This window comes from Dromaius novaehollandiae, chromosome 2 (assembly GCF_036370855.1).
Source record: "Dromaius novaehollandiae isolate bDroNov1 chromosome 2, bDroNov1.hap1, whole genome shotgun sequence".
In the NCBI taxonomy this organism is placed as follows: domain Eukaryota; kingdom Metazoa; phylum Chordata; class Aves; order Casuariiformes; family Dromaiidae; genus Dromaius; species Dromaius novaehollandiae.
Genome location: NC_088099.1, coordinates 163,047,826 through 163,070,803, shown reverse-complemented (window position 1 = coordinate 163,070,803; position 22,978 = coordinate 163,047,826).

Below are 22,978 nucleotides of genomic sequence, written 5' to 3'. Positions count from 1 at the left end.
GCTATTGCACTTCACATGTTTCTTTAATGGGTCTCATACGTAACCTTCTTGTCTGATATTCTATTATTCTGTTAGTAAATCAATGCATTTTCAAAAACCTATTAAGCTGCATTTTAAAAACCACCATTCGAGAAACTTCTTCAAACTTAAAACACTTGCTCAGATACTATCATGTGTTGTAAATTATTTAACTGACTGTATATGGGATTTTTGTGACTATCCATTTTTAGTTTGGCCACGAACCCTAAAAGGAAGTATTCACATGACTGCTCAAGAACCTTTTTCATGTTGCTAAATGAAAAGTTCATACACTTCTGTATTATTTATTTTGTACTAATACAAAAAGCTTTCAAACCTACCCATCCAATCTCTGTTGGGTTCAGAGACCAAGAAGACTACTCAGAAAACTGGCAAATCTTGGCTCTTTAGAACTGAGTTCAAACCTGGCTCAGAGTCTGTCACGTCTGAATTACATTTGAGGAATGAAGGATTAATAAACTGTAGCAATTAGGCCTAGCTGCCAGTAGTGCTAGCATACAGACTCCATAGGATAAGGGAATAGCCTAGCTATAAGAATAGAGGAGCTCACTGAGCATAAATAACCGGTTAATCACTGTGAAAGTCGCAAATGTGTCAAGAACATTTGAAGAGAGGAGGCTCTGAGTACCAGTGACAGTGACGACCAGTTGTTAGTCACCAAATGAATATGAATGAGCCAGTTAAGAGTAGTATATTCCCTACCCAGTCCTATAACAGACAGTATCCAGAGTCACTCGTGGAGTTAGCCCAGGGGACCCCACGACCTGATTAGGACTACATGCAGCACAGCTGGGACCTACACTGACCCCCTTTCTTTTCTCCTGGTCTGTGTCATCTCCCCAGAGGAACAGGGAAGTTGTGTAGTTCATAAAAATTGCATATATCTATGATTAAATTGTTTTGCAGCCCAAGGCCATGTAGTCTCAGCAGTGCCATTTGGTCTTAAACCACAATACAGAGTCACCTTCTGATGAATTATGCTTCTCTGATGAATTTTGCTAATAATTTTTTACTTTCTTCTCCTTCTTTTCTCTAGAGTAGAAGGATCCTTTTGTGACCTTAATGACAGCAAAAAAAACCAAAAAACAAAAAACAAAAAGCTTTATTTATGCAAGCTGGGCTCCTAGGTCCATAAGTGTAATGAATTTCTCTGGGGGAAAAAAGAAAAAATATATATATAATAATAATCTAAACACGGTAGCTTTTAGTTCAAAAGGAACTCCAGAAGCTATAGGATGAGCTATGCAAGATCTGTGATTGTTCAGTTTCCTATCTCTGTCCTCTCTGTCCTAAGCAGACCTCGTTATTTGAACTGATGAAATGAGAGGTTCTTCATTGCCACAACAGGAACAGCAATATCCCACTGAGATTGGGATTCTCACCTAACTTTTGAGATACCGGTTAGATGTTTGTCTCTCTGCTAGACATACGGTCTGCCTTGATTATGAGTGGAAATAAAGATTGGTTACCTGAGAGTGATTAATTTGGTATAACAAAGATACCTATCTTAGCCAGAATTGAATGATGAGCCTGAAGCTCAGACCTGAAATTTTACCTCAAGGAGTTAAACTTTCCAACTCCTAAAGTAGGGTGGATGATACTTGACCCAAAAGCTGTATAACATCAGTTATTATTCTTTGTATTGTTGCATGGGCTATTTAAAGAAATGGCTTTATACTATCATATGAAGTTAGACACAGAAAATGCCACACACATAGTACAGTCATCAGTTATAGTAAGGAAGGTGGAAGTATACGGTGTAGAAGATATTTTCCATCTTTGATCTCTACACTAAGATGATGCATTTGGACATTGCTTGCATAATTTAATAGTGATGGCAGTTTCCTTTTTACCTTTATCCTGCCTAGTCATAATTTAGAGCTGGAGAGCAAACATAAATATATACTATTTTCTACTCTCATGATCCCTGTGTTAAAATGCTGCCCTCCCTAAGGCTGGCAGTGAAACATGAAGGCTATAGTCTGTAATGTCCTTTTGCATCTCCCTCTTTTCTTCACCAGAATGAAATATGTTGGGGTAGATTGGTTGTTGCAGTGCTAATCATCACCAGCTGTTTGTAATTGTCTAACAGTTACAGGTGCAGCAGTTTGCTATGTGCTCCAGGCCTCCAATCTGCTCTTCTGAAACAGCTCAGCAGTGGAAAGTTGTTTTCTTTCTCCTTTGTAAATATTCAAGGAATTCATCTAAAAAGCTTTTTGTGCAAAATACATTATCTTGTTCAATCTCTCTCTCTCTCTCTCTTTTTTTTTTTTTCTTCTCAGTAAAGAAGAGGTACACTTAGATAAGCAATAATAGTGAGCTGCTACGAATTGCCAATCACCATGAGGTAATGATGGGCAAATATGTTCCCTTACATGTTATCTCTTGTCTGTTAGAAGGGCCTTTGAAAGAAGAAATTGAAGAAAAATATTGAAGATGTAAATTCAATCCCTTTCTTCATTGCGGTGGACCATAGCAATGCAGAAAAATGGTAACTGTGGAAAAAAACAAAGTTCCTTTGAAATACAGCTGTGGTACTGTGGCAGAGACTGTTAAAATATGGCTTAACCCATTCTGATGAAATTAAATAAGCAGAATCCTGTTTACCAATATATATATGAAATGCCTGTTTCTGACCTATTTTATGGAAAGGAACAAGACAGTAGGCATCAATCTCAATGAAATATGAATCAAATCACTCCCTCTCCTGCATGCTATTCAAGTTTTTTTTTGGTAACTGATATTGTAAAAAAGGTAACCAAGCCTTTATTACTCTGTCTCCACCATTTTAGAAATAACAATATTGACCACATTGTCACCAGATACACATTTCCGTATCATCTAATATCTCTGGCTCCTGCACTTTTATAAAAAAAAGTTAGGAATGGAGTGGCTGTTTGCTTTTCTCAGATCAAATATCTACCTCTAGAGAAGAAACACAAACTCAGAAGGATTCCTTTGCCCATTCACCCCTTCCACACATACGTTCTCCTTATTATTATTTGGTGTTTAAAATTCAATCTGTTATGACGTTGCACTCTAGTCTCCTATTTTCCAAGGAATACAATAGTAGGATAAATTTTCCCTTACTTTTGGTTCACCAATGAAATAAAATGTTATTTGCTTTCTGTGCAATGCAAATAGATGCTGATTGCTGATTTTATCCAAGGAATATATGACATTGACAACGTATTCGTGTTACTGTATAGGAATTTTGGGTGCATTGCTGGCCAGTAACATCCCAATCTGGTTGAGAACTAGCAAAAAAATGTTTGTTAAGATTTGTACTAAGCACTATCCTGTCCTACTAAACTATCCATTTCTGAAAATCTACAATGAAGTGCTGCATGGGTTTGGGTAATTGTGAAAAGTATTATTAAGTAGATACATCTCAAAGTTATGACTCATAGATCTATCTACCCAATAACACTTTTCACAATTAGCAATTACTCCATTGCAAAGGATTAGTATTGCTATCCAGTTTAATTGTCATTACTAATAATATTTATAAGCATAAGACTAGATTTTTTTCCCCATAAGAAATATATTTTTAAAAAAGTTTACTAGATCAAACAAAGGGATAAGTGCTTTTATATATATATATATATATATGTATATACACATTTTTTCCATCATCTGACAGAAGATAGAACTCATGTACTGCAAATGTGCATAAAATCACATCACACACAGTTTCACTAGAAACAAGGTACTATTTAATGAGTGAAAGAAAGGGAGACAATTGCAAGAAATTTATAAAGACCTTAAGTGCCCAAAGGGCTCTATTGCTTATATTACTGGATAAATAGCGATTAAAGAAAGAAAAATCACAAAACAAACAAGAAAAGATAAAGTATATAAATGATCAAGTAATATCAAAAGAACATTTGAATAGGCCTAAAGTAAAGGGAAATATGAAGTGTTGGTTGTCCTGTTTTACCAGGGAGACTGCCTTAATCTTTACTTTGCATTTTTGCTGGAGTTACTGTTTTGCTCTGTTTTGTCTCCTAGACAAGCTTTTAAAATTGGGTATCAAACTCCCTGTAACTGGTTGGGAATTCACTTAGTTCAATGCCAGAATTTTCTTTCAGTAATCCTGACAACACTAAACAGAAGGAGAGGCAGATCAGACCTACAGGATCATCAGCTGTCACTGAAGGCAGGGTAAATAATCCCACAGTTACAATGAGGATTAGTCTTTTTTTCCTTTCTTTCTTTCTTCCTTTATTGCCTGCTGAAAACAACACGTAGAGACTGACAAAGAGGAGGGTGGAGCCAGCACCAGCAAGAAGTCAAAGTACTTTAAGAAATGAATAGTGCATGGAAAGTGTCATTTTAAAAGATAACACAACAGCAAGAAATTCAGTCTAGGATCTAAAATTCTTCCATCCATCTGTCACTAATTAAAAAAGAATGTCAAAGAACATATGGGCATGAAACTATAGGGAGTTAAAAAAGAAAATCAAAGGAGCTGCACTAACCGTGCACCTAAATAACAGAGTTTTCAGTAAGTGCCTGACAAATCCCCGAGAAGGGTAGATAAAGGGTGGGAGAACAACTCGGAGTGAAGGACCACAAGCAATTCTTCTGACATGACAACTTTATTTCCTTTTGTGGTGCTACAAACTGTCATGACACCTGGCACTGTTACTATAATCTGCAGGGTCACAAACAGGAGTTTTATTGGCCCCTTATAGCCTGTTTCTTTTGATGAAGGTCTCGGGGACACTACGCATAAATATTTAAAAGAAACACATCATAAATGTCCAAAATGAATTGTAGAAGTGACTAAAAACTTGCCTTGGAAAACACAAGGGAGACCTGCTGCAGGGGAAACCAACCTCCTTCTGTTAGTTTGTATATCAATGTTTTCCATGAATGTCATCCGTTTATAATTGCTTTTGTTGATCTTCTTTTCCTCTAAATTTTACTGACTTTGGTATTAAAAATCATAATTGACTTTTTCTATGTCATTCCATTAAATTCATTATTAAAGAATGTAGTTTGCAAGAATTGAAAACCTCTTACTTTTTTCAGCAATAATAGTCTCTTCTGTCTTACAGATTGAACAGAAATATGAGGAAAGAGTGTGCAATATTTTGGTATAATAAATAACATTATGTGAAATGTATTAGACCAGGAATATTAAACGAATTTTTTTTTTATTACCACCACTTATCGCACACAGAATCTATTTCAATATTCACATATCATTTTCTGTTTCTTAGTAGTTTGCATAATGGTGTTTATTCTTTAACAACATAATCATATCTTCCTCATAATTCAATCTTATTGTATGCTGAGTTTTAAACAGAGTATTACATTACTCTGCAGTTTCTGTCTTCTGCTTTTCTTCCTCAAAGTCATTCTCCACTCCTCACCTTATCATTTTTCTTCTGTATTTCTCCATATTCCTACCAAAGTTCCTTTTACACTGGCAGAAATCCTGTTGGGCAAAAAGAGTGGGCTAAGTAGTGACAGTCTGCAGGAAGGTTACACTTACCAAGATTTTTTCAATAAAACACTCCTCTCTTAAAAAATGTTAGTTTTTCTACCCTAAAACTCTTGCTTTGCCTTTCAATAAAATTTCCAATTCTAAATTAAAAAAAAATGCATTAAAAGTATAAAAAGTAGCCATCTCAGTTTTCAAAAAAAATCTTGTTCTTTATACTGAAAAGCAGCTGTCTTTACAATTGTGGGCGTCTTGATGGTATATAAAATGTCATTATTGAAGCAGAACGTTTTAAAATGCTCAAGAATGTCATGTTTTTTACATGAACTTCCCCCCCCAAAAAAAGAAAAAAAGATTTCTAATTCATGAAATGTAATGAGATTTCTTTTTTCTCAGTTCAGTAATTTCTTTGAAATTTTAAAGAAATCTAAGTTGAGAAAATGGCTTTGCCATTGATTATATTCCTATATAACAGAGACCTTATTACATGTGCTCATTCCTCCCTCATCCATTGATTGCTGGAAGCTGGCAGAACACATGTTTTGAGGGGACTGGAGGAGGAGATGTCTTGTATATCTGCCCTTTTCTTATACACTTCTCCAGGTATCTGCTACTGGCCACTCTGGGGAACAGCATTTCAGACAAGATAGGCCTTTGATATGATTTAGCTGAGCCATGGGTACACCCTTATGTTGTTGCTTCTAGATAAATAACACAGGTATCAAAAAGACAAAATCCAAAAGCTACCAGTCTTGAATCAGAGTGTGAAAAACCTCCCACAGTCCCAAATATTGCCCCCTACATACGCTCATTGCTTAGAAAAGTTGCATTCCAAAATTTGTTTTTTTGCTGATGACAAAGTCCAGTCACTGTCTTTTGCTATGCCTTTACCTGCAGGATCTTCATCCTCTTTATAACATGCGACCTTCACATGCCTTATTTGCAATCCCGTCTGGCTAGGCTACTGTCATAGTCTGCAGAGGGAGAGACGCTGTTCCCTGGGATGTTCAGAAGAGCAGCTTAATTTAGTTTCTCTAGTTTAGTCAATCTATTTCCTTTGACTTTATGGTTATGTCTGCACGGTCTTTGATGGCAATGCTGGAGAGCACACTAAGACACCTGGCTCAGCCTGTCATGAAGACAGAGCAGCGAAGGTGGTCAGTTCACAGCTAAGCTATACGCAAGGGTAGGATATTGAAACGTCCTAGTTCCTGGTCTGCTCCTTAACCTCTCTGTCTGAAGAATTATTTGGTTCACCCCATAGTGAAACCCTGATTTTCACTAGTGTAAAAAACCTTGATTGTCACTGGTGTGAACAAGAGGTTCCAGTATGGTGACAATGAAAACTACACTCTATAATGCACTGTGTGGAAAGGAGCTTCCTAATTTACATCTCAAGTTAGGCATCCCTTCTTATGCTTTTTGTGATAAAATTATTTCATCTTGTATATGAAAATTCAGTAAGGTTTTAAGTTATCACTGAAATTTGTGAAGTTGCCAGCTTTCAGCTTTTGTGTAATGCGTTCAGCTGAAGAACCAGAGGAGCCTTGGTTTTGGAGGAGCCTGTAGGCAGCTCCCCCTTGGTACTGGCTATTCCACCACCTGCGTGTCCTTGTCTTTGTCTTAAAGCAAAGCAGCAAGTTCTCATGTGAACACCCCACTTGTCTGACAATGGAAATAATACATAGAATTGTTTTCTTCTAAGAAAATTGTATAAGAGCTCTAAAGACCAAAGTGCCAGCAAACCTCACCACAGATGAAATCTGCAACCACATGACATGCTTTGATTGGAGGTCTGTCCAGTGCTACACAGCGGGGGGGGGTTCCCAGCTTCTGGTGGGATGTAAGATTATCCATCCTTTTTTCCTTCTTGTCTTAGCTCCAAAAAATGGTAATTTATGCAATATCTCATGGGTTGTCAGTGTCTTTCTTTCTGGGGTCATAATGAGCACTACAGGGTCCTGAGGAATAGCAAGTGGACTGTGATCCCGCAGTGTGCCTGGCAGCAAAGACCAACAGGCTCCTGGGCTGTGTCAACAGGAGCACCACCTGTAGGTAGAGGGAAGGGATTATCCCCTTCTCATCAGCACTTGCTAGACCACCCCTAGATACTGTGTCCAGTTTGGGACCTCCCACTACAAGAGAGACATTGACAAACTGGAGCAAGCTCAGCAGATGGCCACCAGGATGGCAGGGACTGGAACACTGGCCCAGTGAGGAGAGGTGGAGGAACCTGATCAGCCTGGAGAAGACTTTGAGGGGACCTAACACTGCTCGCAGTACCAGTGGGGAAGTCATCAGGAAGGCAGTGCCAGGGTCTTCAGAGTGGTGTGTGATGAGAGGGTGAGAGAAAGTGGCCATAAACTGAAACAAGAGAGGATCAGGCTGACTATAAGGGAAACTCTCCCTGTGAGGACTGTTGAGGAGTGCAGCAGGTTGCCCAGGGAGGTTGTGCCATCTCCATCTTCAGTGGTTTTCAAGCCTGGAGTGGATAAAGATCTGAGCAAGCTGGTCTGACCTCATAGGTGGTCCTGCTTGGAGCAGGAGGTTGGACTAGAGACCTCCTGAGGTCCCTTCCAACCTGATTTATTTTGTCAACTGGTAATCCCAGATGTTTGGCCAAATTACCACCTCATCCATGTTTTTATTTCTCCAGTGTTAAATTGCCTCTTCTTACCCCCAAAGCTACTAATTTAAACTGATTTAGTTCTTGAAATCAGTACTAGTACACTTCTGACCAAAACTGAAAAGGTTTTATTTACACTAAATCTCACAATTTACTACGTTGGTTATTGCTTAATGCAAGGGTTGCACAATGTACAATGAAGACCTTTCATCACACATACCCTGTCCCGTTTCCACATGTTCCTGCCTAAGAAAAAATGATATTGCCATGTTGTAGGTCATACAAAACATATTTCCTCCAAGTATTTTTCATGTCAATAATCTCATTTGCTGGGAAAGATCCTGTTCAAAGTTCTTTCATTTGTCAGTGTAGTAACAAATGCATAGAGAACAGACAGGAGATCTGTAGTTATTATAAAAAACATGAACAGATCCGGATAACACCAAATAAAATGATGCTTTTTTGCTTCCCAAAAAATTGTGTCCCATTCCTTAAACTAAACAGGAATTTTTCTTTTCAGGATATAATCTATCAAAGATTTTTGCTGGTTTTGCTGTTATCACTTGTATCTACGCTTGTGCAACTGTGGAGTAACAAGGGGAATATTTTAATAAACAGATCAGAGAGTTTCTGTTGCAGGTTGGTGGTCATTGGCAGAACATATACAATTCAGCAGCTATGTCATTTAACTGGTTTTCCTGTTTCATTTTTTGCAGTATCTGCAAGTCCCATTGCTTTTTTGGAGGGAAATTAACACAATACTGAGCTGGATTCCTGCCTGATTTCGATAGGTGTTACTCTGGTGAAATCACCAGTGGTTCAATACACCAGTTGTGGGTCTGACATTCTTTAGTATAAGGTGTTCGTTATCTTTTACAGTGGAAAAGCTGTTAATCCCCAGATTGCTTATTGTCTCTTCAAGGTCTGATTCTGAAATACAGCTTTTCAGCTCACATATGTATGTTCCACAGCAGTCATAAAACAAAGTTAATTCCCAGACGCTTCTAATCACCATGGTAACACTCTCAGGCAAGCACAACCGAGAAATGGAGGTACCTTGCAAGATGCTGTCTGAAAAGCAAGAGCCTGACTGTGCTCTGGGAACACAGAGAGATTTTTGTGGGTAGTCTGCAAGCCTGAATGCAAATAGCTCATGTTCTCTCCTTCAGTGCAATGGTTCTGGGACACACTATATAATATCAATACAGCTTTTCTGCTTCAAATATCCTGAATAATCAACTTTCAAAATTCAACATGAAAAATGGCATCTCTTTTCCGACATTCACTAAGGTTTATTAATTCACCACCCTAATTCAACCAGCGATAACGTCCATTATAGAGTTCAAAGGCAAGATCTACTCTTGTCTCATTTGATAGCATTGCCTTTTGATAAAGGCTTCTTTTCCCACTCGTGATGTTTTCCTTCCCAATGTATTCATAGATAATGCTTTCAGCCTCCTTCGACAGAACCAATTATTTTTATATTTAATACAGATAAGCAAGTACTTGTGTCTCACTGTACTTATTCTAATAACCCTTGCCTCCATCAGATCCTCTCTGAACTTAATTTTTTGTAACTAAAAATGATGAGAGCAATACATAATATTCTAAATGAGCTTTCATCCGTGTCTGATACAATGGCATGATAAGCTTGCTACATGAAATAGTCTTCTTTCTATATGTGTGCTAAATTTGGCTGCTTGAAGTTTCCTGCTATTTCTTCTCTCTAGTTATAGAAATTTGTAGTAAATATCATCTTTGGAATTCTAGAATTGCCTGACTTACTTGTATTACCAGATTTCATTCTGCATTTATTATTCCTGTCCCTCCCTAAATTAATCCCTTTTTTTTTTTCCTGTCACACTCTGATCCTTCTGTCTGTTGGCAGCGCCTCCTAGGTTGGTATTACCACCAGTTTTCATTAGCAAACTCCTATCAGTCTTATAAATTACTAGACAATATTGGTATGAATATCCCAGAGAAAAATTTTAATACATTAGAAAAACTTCTGTCCACATGTAAATCTAATCTAATAAGGACTACAATAAACATCTATTAATATTAGGCATTTATTACCACAGTAGATGCTCTAATGCAACCCTCCCTTAAAATACAGTCCATACAGATTCTCCTTAACTTACAGAATCTGTTCATTTTTCTTCACAATACATCAAATCATTCAAAGGAGAAAAAAAAAATAGTTCCCATCTCTAACTGTCTCCCTTATTTCTATATTTAAGGAACATCACAAGCCCACCACAATTTCCTTTGCAGTCACACATTCTGGTGTACCATGTTGCTATTATCCAGTCATAGCAGTTTTTATGTGCTGTATCAGTACTTCATATGCTGTCATTGTTTTGCCTAAGTTTCTTGTTTTAGTGAACAAATACTTCACTTGTTTCTCACTAATTTTATTCAATTTCCTAGCTGGATTAGCTGCTGTTCTTTCATTGCATTTACTGCTTGCTCCACAGATGTTCTCATCTGTATTATTTCTTTCTTCTTTCCTGTGATCTTTCCTCTTTATCTGTGCCATTCCTTTATATTGCTGTTGCTCTTTTATATGCAGTTTTCCCATATTGAAACCAGTCCTGAAGATCACACAGAGGCTTCCAGCCTTCTCTCCATTTTTCATGAACAAACACTCTCCTGTATTGTGCTCATTTTCCGGTACATTTTATCGCTTTGTGTGAAAGCCTTCAATGGTCAAGTTTTCCTTCTAGCAGCACACTTGAACCATGCCATGATCTCTATACTTACCTGTGCCTTTTTTGGAATCACAAATGGCCACAGAAAATCAATCAGCAACTGAAAATCATCCTTCAGTCAAGAGTGCAGTTTTAGAAGTCAGTGTCTTAACGCCCTGAAGGTAAGTTTGAAATATCCACTCCTTTTCCCCCCAGAAACGTATTCCTGCCTGCATACAGAAGTTTCTTCACTCTCTGCCAATACAAATGCAAGTGAGACTGTGCAGTGAACTAGTTTAGTAAAGTATTTTCAGTTAAAAATAATCCTTCTCTCATCCCCAGAAAAAGTTCCAAATCATTTTACTGAAGAATTTTACAATCAATATTTGTTGCAGCACCATTGAAAGAAAGCAAAGCAGAGAGCCAGGTGGCAACTAGCAGCTGGGGTGGGGCGGTGTGGGAAGGGGGCTATACTTAAACCAGCTCTGTTGCTAAAGAGAGCACACCTTACACCATTCCTCCTGGGAAATGCTCTTGAGGTAACCAAGTAACATGAACCAATTACTCCATTTGGGATGAACCTATATATTAAAACCAAGCCTTTCCCATGCTCATAAGCAATAGGATCTTCCCAGCTGAGCTGAGGTGTCCTATCAGCAGTGTAACACTGTCACTAGGAAGCAAGGTTCATGTTTACTGTGTATAAATGGTATGTATCAAGCATTTACCCTACAGGATGATAATCTTCTTTTCCAGGGATACAAGCCTCTAGCACACAATATATTAACTTTTTAAAAAGCTACCATTTCTCATAGATTACATAGATTATTATTATTTTCATCTGTGACCTTGTGCAACAGAACTTATATCCTACTCATTAGCTTCTGAGTAGGTGTCTGTTGTCTTAATGGTTGTCAAATGGATGGTGGGTAGTCTTCAAAATTTTTCACAAATGTTATATGTGGCCGAGCTGAACAGAATGTTTGCCCGAAGTAGCTGACATATCCTTCATGGAGAAACTTTCTTTTTGCTGGGAGGATTAAAAGCAATATTTGTAAACAAATCTGATTTCATTATGACGAGTTAACTGAGATTAGTTAACCAAGATTGTTGCACAAGCCTTCACAATGTGCTTTTTTTCCCACCTTTCCCCCCCCCCCCCCCCAGGCTATATTCCATGACAAATAGCTAAAGAACATGCTATGGGTTTATTTTTTCTTATTTTAGCACGAAACATTATTAGTAAAAGCAAACATTGAGGCCTAGGAAAGGAATACAGGAACACATGTGCTGTGCAGTCTCTTCCCTCCTGGGTCATGCCAGTGATGATGTCCTCAGCAGGACTGCAGTGTCACAGTACCTTTGAGGTGGACTCAGTGATAATCTCTGAACATCTGAAATTTTCAGGCTAGTTTTCCATTTCTTCAGGGTATGGCTAGAGGAGGAGGTTCGTAACACATGATTTGTGGACAGCTGAACGCTAAATTTCTGGGGACACATGATAACTTTTGGGTAACATCTTTATACATCAAAAAATACTTTTTGTTCAGCTCTTGGTAAAAGAGGGATAATGCACAGTAGTAACTGATTTATAAAATATTTTCTTTTGCCAGCTACATTTATACTCAACCCGCATCTTGCTCTGTGCTTGTGCTTTGCAAAGCCTCTATAGAAGAATTTAAGAAAGTCAAAACCCAAATATAGGCATATTTGAAAGCTATAAAGAAAAACACTTGAAAAAGCGAGGAATTGCAGCAGTCACTGTGTAGCTAAGCATCTCATGACTGTATATACTTAGCAAACACTTTTAAGGCACCATTGTGTACTTTTTTGGTATTATTTGTTCTGAGTGAAGTACAAACATCAAAATATATGCCTCATGTAAACAGAGGAAATGAAAAGCTACAGGAGGTATGATAGGTATGTTGCTTTGTATCTACCTATGTGAAGTATTTCTATCATTTGTTCTATATTCCCTTTTTTCTCTCTGTTACTACATGACTTGCATTAGTACCTTCCTGTCTTTCACCACAGCCGCATCTCTCAGCCTTCACCACAGTGCGTTACAAATTCTTTGTGCTTCCCCACAGCACTGGTGTCGGGGAGGACTGGGTACAGGAGCTGGCAAGGGGTGGCTCTTTCGTTCTTTCTATGCTACTGCTGTACCTCAGTGGTGGAGCTCACTTTGCAGATGGAGAAGGACAGCGTGAGCACAGAAAGCATCATGCCCACTCTCAACCCTCTGCTTGTCTTCTTGTGTTTTCTCGAGGACAAAAGTTTATTGAGTACAATGTTTAGTTCTGCTATGGAGTTTTCTTTCTTCCTATTCTCAGACAGTGATAGCAGAGCAGTGTTGCAGTGTCTAGGATGAAAAAGTATTGCTCGTATAAGTGCTTTCCACTCTGTTTAGTTTTCTTGTATCTCGCACCTATCAGGCAGAGCAACAAACATCAGAGAAAACAAGCAAGAGTCAGAAAGCAGGCTAAGTGCCTCTAAACTTCTTTTTTTCGTCTTTTCCTCCTAGGCAGCCTTGCATTGTTAGCCATCTCTAACCTGTCAGTGAGAGCAGAAAGCTGCAATGCCTGTGTCCACATACACTGAAACTGTGCTAGGAGGGGGAAAAAAAAATCTCTCTGTCATAAGTAACTCTATGTTTAAAGTGAAGAAAACAAGTTATGAATGCACTCTGGCAAAGGAATAGGAGAAGGGTGGCTCATTAGTCAGAGAGAAAACAAGAAAAAATGCTCTGAAACAAACGCTGAAGAAGTATGCAGGAAACAAGACAATGATTCTTGCACTTGTTACCAGGCAGAGACAGTGCTGGAGCTACGTAAGGAGGCAGTTCACATTTATTTCAGATAGTGGGGGATAATTTTTTTTAGATCTGAACAGGTCACATCCTAGTCCTACTGAGCTCTGTACTGACTTATTTCAACTCCATGTTGTACATATTACAGTCGAAGAAACAAAACATGGGTTGACAACTTTGAGCAGCCACAGTTTCTGGCTGGTGGCAGGACTGAGGAATTCCACTGAGAAAATACAAATTCTTTAAACCGCGTGTTGTACAAGATCAGTAGAAAAGTACAAACTCACCTAGAAGAAATTATAGCATAAGAATGAGACAAGAGATTATAGTTGGCTGCACATGGGTAGACTGGACGACGCAAGAAAATGTTGCATAATATTGGTGAAATAAGCCATCATGGAGAGCTGCCAATGTATGTTTCACCTTCAGCTATAATGTTATTATATACAACAAATTGAACATTTATCTTCCTGCACATGAGATAACACCACTTCTATATACTCAGTTAAGCCTTTCAACTTCTGATGTATTCTGTCCCATTTTGGTCTGTTTTAGACCATCTTTCTAGTATCCGAGGACCTTCCACAGTGTTTTAAATGATAGGACCAACAACTCTCAAAAGTTGATTTTTCTCTCATCAACCCCTTGAAAGAGAAGTATCTGAAATGCTGTGATTTGTTTTGCTTTATGTTTTCCTTTTCTTCCAAAGCATGTTGGTAGGTGTTGTTAGGGAAAGCACTTAGAGGGAGAAGTGGTGAGACTTATGGCAGTTCCAAGTTTCTGAAGTGAATTACTTCACAACCTTGGACTGGCCCTTGAAAATATTCCATTCTTCTCTCATTTGCTCTCTTGTATCTATAGACAGCTGCCTTGTGCAAAGGGACTGAAACTGTCAACCAGAATCTTCATCTCAGAGATTTAGACATTTTTTTTTCCCTTAAATATCCTAAGCCAAGTGCTCGACTACTTTGAAGAGAACATGCAGGACCCTGAACTTGATTCATTTTCTAACAAGAGGCAGTGTACAGTGGGCTGCAGCTTGTTCTGCTCTGGAGATGAACCACGGTAGTATGTCCCATTTAGAGCTCTTTAAGCATTATAAGTTTTGTGCCCTGACAGGTCAAATGCTATGGCTAAAACATAATAAAAACATGAAGAACCACTAGGATATAACAGAGTCTCTTAGGTAACTGGAGCTGTGAGAAGACATGATGTGCAGGAGCTGATGCAGGTGTGAAGAATCCCTGTACAATGAGAACTAAACTTCCTGGAATTATGAACTTCCAAAATTGAAAAATATGATTTTTAATACAGAAGTTAGTAAAATTAAAGGTCAGTTTTATTTTCCTTCTGCTTTTTAAGCCATTAGGCTTCATTCCTAACAATAGAGGGAATATTTCTGCTGAAGACAAATCATTACTATAGATATACAGGTTTCCACAAAGCTTTTGATGGGGGGGAAAAATATATATATATATATAAATGTACACATTATGTGTATGTGTGCATTGTGTGGGAGAAAGATGTATCAGGAAAGGAAGAAGTCAAGGAAGCAGGGAGATCAGCAAGGAAGCAAGGAAGCTAAGGAGATCTAGCTGTGACTGAAAGGTTTAGCTCCAAGACCCTGCCTGCCTGATTCAGAGAGAGGCATAACAAACTAGAAGCCTAATAAACACACTGTTTTTGACAAAACCCTGTTTAGTTCAGAAGGTTTGTTCTTTTTCGTGTGCCAAGTGAAAACAAAAATGAGACCTGAAAATGCCAGTGAAATAGAATTCTTGTCCCCTGGCCATCTTCACTCATTTCACTTTTAATTTTCCTACCAGCTGTAGGAAATCACATATGCACAATAGGCAGCAAAAATGTAGCTATGACAAATCTGAAGATACAAAAGAGTATTATAGAAGGCAAAATCTGAAAATTATCCTTCCTCTCATTCCATAACCCTCTGAAGGAGAGATTTTAGGACAGTAAAACCACTGTTGTTTCTGCTGAACCAAAGTGGAACTATTTCGCCCTTATCCGTTAATTTACATCACACTGATTTAAATAGCTAGACTGTGCATATGATCACAAAAACAGAACTGCTGCTAGAAATTTTATAATTGTATAATTATAATGGTATAAACTTTAACATGTGATTGGCCACTTTTTGCTGTCTTCATTTTTGGCACTGATCACAGTTAATATGGTTTTGTTTTCCAAAGGAGTGCGCACTATCACATTTTGAAAAACCATTCTATCAAACTGACTACTTAAAATTATTAATCATTCATGAAAATGTAAACTTCTTACTTCTTTTCAAATGAATAAGTGGAAATTAAAGGAATTACAGAACGTGGTCTCAAATTTTACTTCAGAGGAACTACAATAACAAAACAGAGATCAGAATTTAACTTTGAGTCAGAGGACATTTTTTTCTTATCCTTGAGCCTGAAATTCATGACCATTTTGTAAAGATCTTATCTCCTTCTCAACTTTTGCCCTTTAAAAAAAAAAAAAAAAAAAAAAAAGGAAATAACCCTGATAGTGTTGCATGTGTGCTCAGTTTTTCCGGAAGAGACCATCTCTAGCGAGAAAATGTTTTTCACTTTATCTATTCTGAAACTGGAAAAAAAAGGACTCTTTTGGCCTGGAAAGTGGTAATCTTGTACTACATTTACATTACTACTGGGAGTGGAATTAGACAACCAGCAATATATTACACCAAGTAAGGAGAGGGAAGAGCATTACTAAAGGACTTTACCCGCCCACTTGTGTTCTGTCTGAAACAACTCAACTTTCTAAAGTAATACTAAACTTCACCTCCAGATCTCCAGACTTCTCTGCTGGAGATAATGTTTGCAACATTTTCAGTGTGTGAACCTCTAAAAATTTTGAAAGACTATCCAAACATGCCTTTAAAAGTATTCAAAAGCCACTGAAGCATGCTAACACTGGTCTTTGCCAAATGCAATAACTTTGCTTAATCTCAACTCTTCAAGCTTTGCCATTAGCAAACTCTCAGAGAGCTGCACAGATTTTCACGAGCCAGCCCTGCCTGTCCATCATCATCATAATCTCCCTTTTTAAGTCTTGCATTGTTTGGCAGAGGAAGTCCCTAAACAGATTCACTTGATCAAACAAGCATGTTTTCATTGGAAAGCCCACTCTGGTAGTGGGCAGCCTGCTCTGAAATATGGGTAAAACCAGCCAACTTGTGGACAGCCATACTATAAAGCATTTTGCTTGTCTCTGGGTTTCTTCAATTCCCTGGGTGTGCTGCTGGACTCCTATACACAGTAAGGTTAGTGGGTTGTGACATCCACCAAAGGATTCTTTTTTGGTAAATGGAGGAGAAGTGAGGCTGTAGGTGAATGATGGAAACCTACTAACATTCAAATATTTTACACAAGAATGTAAGACTAAGGCCTGGAAGAGACCTCTGGGTTTACCGGGTCCACTGGTCACAGCCTTGTATGAAACAATCACCCAGGTACCAGCTACGGTTAAAGCAGAGTGCACACTGTGAGCAATAACCTCATCCTGGTCTGCTAACTCTCTTACAAAGAATCCCTTATCCGAGATGCCGAGGTCCATTGTACGTGAAAGAAGGAGGATTAAAATGAGGTCCAACCTAGATATGTTAGAAGATGTCAAGTGGAAATATACTCTTTGACTCAGCTCTCATCTTCCAGACAAGTTTTACAGTCAGTGTTTTAAACAAATTTGCTCCTAATACTTTATATAACTGATTAACATACAGATGTATGTTCAAAAAAAATCTCAAGCACTCTGGTGTGAGATCGTTTACATCCACTGTCTAAATATTAGGACAGAAAGAGCTTCAAGCAATTCTTTTCCAGCCAAGATGAACGCAGTATTCTGTTCTGCTGTCTCAGTATTTATTAAAGAAGATGTCTTCTTTAGATGGAATTTAAGATACATTTAAGAATGCAGAGAAGTTTGGGACCAGTTTTATACAGGTAATCATCAATGCTTTGACTGAAAAAAAAATCAGTTTACATTCATGCATGTCCCATCAACCAAAGTAAAGTAAATGCTCTCAGTTTAAGTCAAAACTACGAAGAGCAGTTGGATACTTCATAAAACCATGCTGACAGCTGGATGCTAATTGGCACAGTGACCTGTCAGATTTTTTTTCCTCCCTTCAGTTTTCAATTCACAACAAATGTAAATGAATTTTAAGTTTCATGGGCAAATCCACAAAAAGGGCCCACATATGTGTCAAGACTGTGAACAACAAGGTCATTGTGCTCCATATAGGCTGTTGGGATGTTACTACTACTGAGCGCCTGACATCTGTAGGGTAGGCCTGTGGGTAGGCAGAGAAGATTAGCATCTGACTAATAAATCCATATAGCCTCCCTGGCCCCCACTGAAGGGGTCAGGAGGCTGGGGATGGAGGCTGCTCTGGGTTTGGAGGTTGCTGAAGAAGCCTGCAGGGCTGCAGTCTGATCCCTGCTGGATTTGGAAAGTGGCTGGGAGCTGTGCGGAGCTCAACGGCGCCAAGCGGCAGTGACTTGCTGGGCATCAAGTCAGGGTCAGGATTGGGTTTGGAGATGGAGATCAGATTTGGATCATCATCTGCCCAACAAATCGGTAGTGTTGAGGCTAAGGTTAAGCCAAGAAGCCAAGGTTTTGCATCTGGGTCAGAATTTGTGAGGTAGGACACTGGGCTGTAGCTGCTACTTTGCTGTGTTGTAGTGCCCATGTGTGCCAGTGGAGATGCCTTCACTTGGAAGCAGCTCTGAAGGGAAGGAGGAGCAGGCCCTGTTGTCTAGCTATCTTCACAAGTGCTCATCTCAGGGACAGAGCTGACCTCAGATTTGGCCAGCCGAACTGCTTAACTCAGCCGGCTAACCTCCTGCAAGGTGGAAGTCTGCTTAGGGCCCTGACAATACAGTATTGTGTTGAATAAATAGTTTGGAAATGCATTCAAAAGTAAATAAATATTCCTAAGGCACTGCATAGCTTTTTTTTTTTCTTTTTTTTCTTTTTTTTTCCCCCTATTGTGTTATTGTTCATTTCATTATCAGACTGTAGAAATGTTTTGCTTCCAAAATTATACATGAAGTAGTTCATTTTGGAATAGCTACCTTGGAAGCAAAAGACTCTTAGCTGTGTTATCTCATGCAGCAACTGAGGAGGAGTTACCTCCTGTTCCTGTGATGCAGCGCTGCTATCACTGAATGAACCACGCGAGACTTGGCTGTCAATTCTCTTTTTGCTTGTTGTATTATGTTCCATCTGCTATGGAAGTGGTCATACCACAAAGACAGCAATTTTTCAGGAAGAGGTCTTTCTTTCACTTGAAATTCTTGTATTTTAAATAGATACTACTTGCTTTGGTACCCAGGCGCTTTATCTGCTATGAGAATGCCCTAACCACCTTTGGATGATCTGGAATAAATCTCACTGTCTCTCCTTTCAAAGCTGTTTGATTTGTAATAGGATATGAAGTATACATTGATCTTAAAGATGATGGTTTTATAGGCTGGTGTTAAGAAATCTGCATTGTTCCTGCAGTAGCAGGATTCATTTGACCAAATGAGATGCCTTCAGTAGAAATCTATATATCTAGATCTGAGTTATATGGGCTCACCTTATATCCACTTGAGAGAAATTGGCCCTTCTAGGGTACAGCTCATTTTTTCCTAAAATTGATGGTCTGTATCTCACCAATTAGTGTAACAATAGTCTAGGGTGACCAGCCTAGTGCAGCTGGTGAAAGTCAGATGAGACAATTTCCCTTCCAGGAGAGAGATTCATGTCCCTCTTCTTAATTTGATTCAGAAAATTGATTTGCTCTCAGAATTTTCTTTTTCTAGGAAAGTAACCTAACCAGGAAGGAATAAGGATGGATAGTGGCTATTTCCCTCTTTTGGTGTCAGCAGTTCTAGACCCTCTTTTCCAATATTGTAGTATCTACAGGGTGTCAGCCACTGAGACAACACAGGTGCATATTACAACCCATATGGTTATGTCAGTTAAACTTCTGAAATACGTAAGATCTTGATTCAGGCTGCCTGTTTCTGGGTGTGTTCGGTAGTCAACTACAGGACAAAAGAGTAACCATTGTTTTGTGATTTCTTAATTATTTGTTTTTAACTCTGACAAGGCATTTACTTTTTGTCTATTAATTATTTGTATTGCAGAGGATCTGGCCACCAGGCTCCGATTCACAATGCACTGGATGAACGTAAGGCAGTGACAGACTTCACAAGCAGCACACAAAAAGTGAGAGGCAACACAGTTTGCTTGGGCTCACAGAGCAAGCCAGTGTTACACTAAGGAAATAAAAATTATTTTGAGCCCTATTCCTGTGCTTTATGCATTGGATTGCATTCACTTTTTTTTTTTCTTTTCAGTGTTTAACCATGTCAAAGTAACCAATAAAATCAGGACCCTGTAAAAGCATACCATGACACATTTTTGTCTTCCAAGACAGTCATTACAAAAAACCCAACAACAAAAAAACCCAAACAACAAAAAACAGAATAATAAATGCTACTTCTCTTCTTCCATGATGCTCTGCTTTCTGATTGGGATAATTAGAATCACACAATTAAATTCCTTTATCTCTCAGGAATACCAGATTTCTACCTCAGCATTCCTTGATGTATATGAACAAGGGTGTATGTGTGTGTGTTTGTGTGAAACCCTGCAGAAGCAAAATACTTGCCATCCATCCCATCTACGACAGTCCACACCATTTGCAAATATTTCTGATATTTTGCCTTTGCAGGCCATATTGTATATACAATAAAGCAAACAAGAGCCTGGATTCTACCTATTATTAACATCCTATCTCTCAGGAATTACTGCCCAACTATTAAATGGTTCACCCATGAAACAGGTAAATTTAATAGGATCAGTTTTCTTCAGTGATATTCTGTTTAACATGAAACTTTATCCATAGCAACGGAGATTCTAAATTCATGCTTAAGGCTAAAAAAGCAAGACATTTTATCATTAGTGTTCAGCACGGCTAGACAGTTCTGTTGAAGCCAATTATTAGGCAGTGCTTCCATGTGGAAGTAAGCTGGTAAAAGTTAAGGTATTCAGGAAAGGGGGAAAAAAATCTGATTCAGTTCACTGCAGGAATTCCCAGTGACTAGCTAACATACAGCTATAATGCCATTACTGTGATAGTCATCTTAAATTAGAAGGATACAAGGGAAGTAGTAAACATTCACCATTTCAAAGAGAACAGGCTCCTCTCCCATTGTCATCAGAGCTCCCAGGCGTCCCATTTCCCTACACTAGTTAAAAAAAACAAAAAAACAAAAAACAAAAACAAAAACAAGAACAACAACAACAACAAACCTATAAAAAGCACACAGATGCCCCAAATAACCAAATAAATCAGTGTTGAACTCCTAACCTGTATTCACATTGTCAATTATAATAGAGCAGAATGAACTGCTAAGCCACTTGCCAAAAGAAGACACTTACATCATGCTGCCCCACATTTCAGAAAAGAAGGGGATACTTATTTAACTTAAGTTGATTCTGAGAAAAGAGGCTGACCTGTAGTGCACCCTTGTGCATTACACAGCCCTAATGAGAGTATTTTCCTCGGAAGTACTACCTCTAATTTTATTAAACTCATCTGCCACCTTTTTGTCAACTCAATTTTGTGAGGTTCTGGGGACACGAAATTTGACCACTAAAAAGATCTTGTCTGTAACTTGATAATTTCAAAGTCTTTCTGCAAATCCTAATGTATAAAGTCCATTGGCTCCCCTTGATGGACACTGTCATAGAGCTCCGGTAGGCCCGTGAGGCAGCATTTCCCCTTACAGAAGCCACACTGACTGCCTGAGAGACTGTCTTTATCCATGTACTCAATATGCTTATTCTTTATCACAAAATTTGTAGAGTAATCACTTCCTACTACCTAAATCTGTGGTTTCTAACAGCATAGCAAAGTCCACATTGCCCAGTCCTCAGGGCATTCTTTAAGGGAAAATAAGTCATGGAAAGGAAAATAAGTCACGGAAGGTCACCATGCTTCAACGAATTAATTGCTTAAGTGGGTCAACAGAGAGCAGTGAAGAGTGAGCTGAAGATTTGCCCTTTTCAGGGAAATATGGACTTCCTCCATTTTAGCTTCACAAGCAAGATTTTTTTAAAAATGAATTGTCTAATCGAGTGTCTCTTCCCTCGTAAAAAAATGCAGGTAGAAAGGAGCAATTCAGTAGACTAATGTTTGAAACCAACAGCTGATATATGGGAGGCATTTCATGTACTTCTGACTGATTTGCAGTAGTGCACTCTTTGCAAAATGTCCTGTGTAAATACAGTGTATTGAGGGTGGGCCTTTACCTCTTCCTCTTCATTGAACTGCTGTGTTTTGCATCAGTACTCTCAGGGAGAAAAGTAGAGTGCTTGAAAATTATTTCAGAGCTTAATGATTATGGTATTCAAGTGGAAACTCTTTGTCCTCGTCTCTGTTGAGTATGCCAGGCAAAACAGAACAATTTCAACGATAAAGAAAAAAACAACAGTTCACAACGTCCTATAGTTTGATGATGACTCCAGTTTTGAGGAAGGTGAAAAGTGTGGGTTCATATCCCCTCAGAGCGGAAAGTGACTTCAATCTGACCCAAATCAATGCTAATCTATAGCCATGTAGTGGGTTGTGTTTATTTGTTCATTACTAGATACCTCGCAAAGTGCATATTGAAGATATTACCAGATGGAATAATCTAGGGCAGGATAACTTGGTGCTCTCAATCTGCATACATATTCAAGTGGCTAAATTGGGATTACCAAAGAGACCTTACTGGCCCTAAGTTTAGCATCTAGAAATGTATAAATACACTGAATATAATGGGGAAACTAGCCTGGGTCCTTCTGAACTTTGGTACTTTAAAGAGCATCTAAGTATCTTAGTCCATTTTGTAGGAAACCATAAAATAATTTACTAACGTAAGTTCAGCCAGGGAAGAAAGAATATTCCGCCAACATCATAAAGCAATCTGAGATATGGCATTAATTTCCTTATCTGTACATCTCCTTCTAGGTTATAATCAGAAAATATTCTACATATTCCTGAATACATAGCAGTTTGTCCCTGTAGAAATTAGTTAACCTAGTTACCTAAACTTGATGTTGAATTTCAGCATTTTAAAATCTTTGCTTAACTACCTCCTGCTTTCAGAAGCAGCTACATGCAATTTTTTTCTTTTAGCTATTCTGTTTCTCTAGCATTTTTAAGTTTACTCAGTCCTTTTTTCTCAAATAATATTTAAATAACCCAGGAAATGCAAACCGACTTCAACAGAAGACAACAAGAGTAGGTTCCCTGTTTCCCAGGAGCAGATCTGGTGCTGGCAGCACTCCCAGGCATGGGA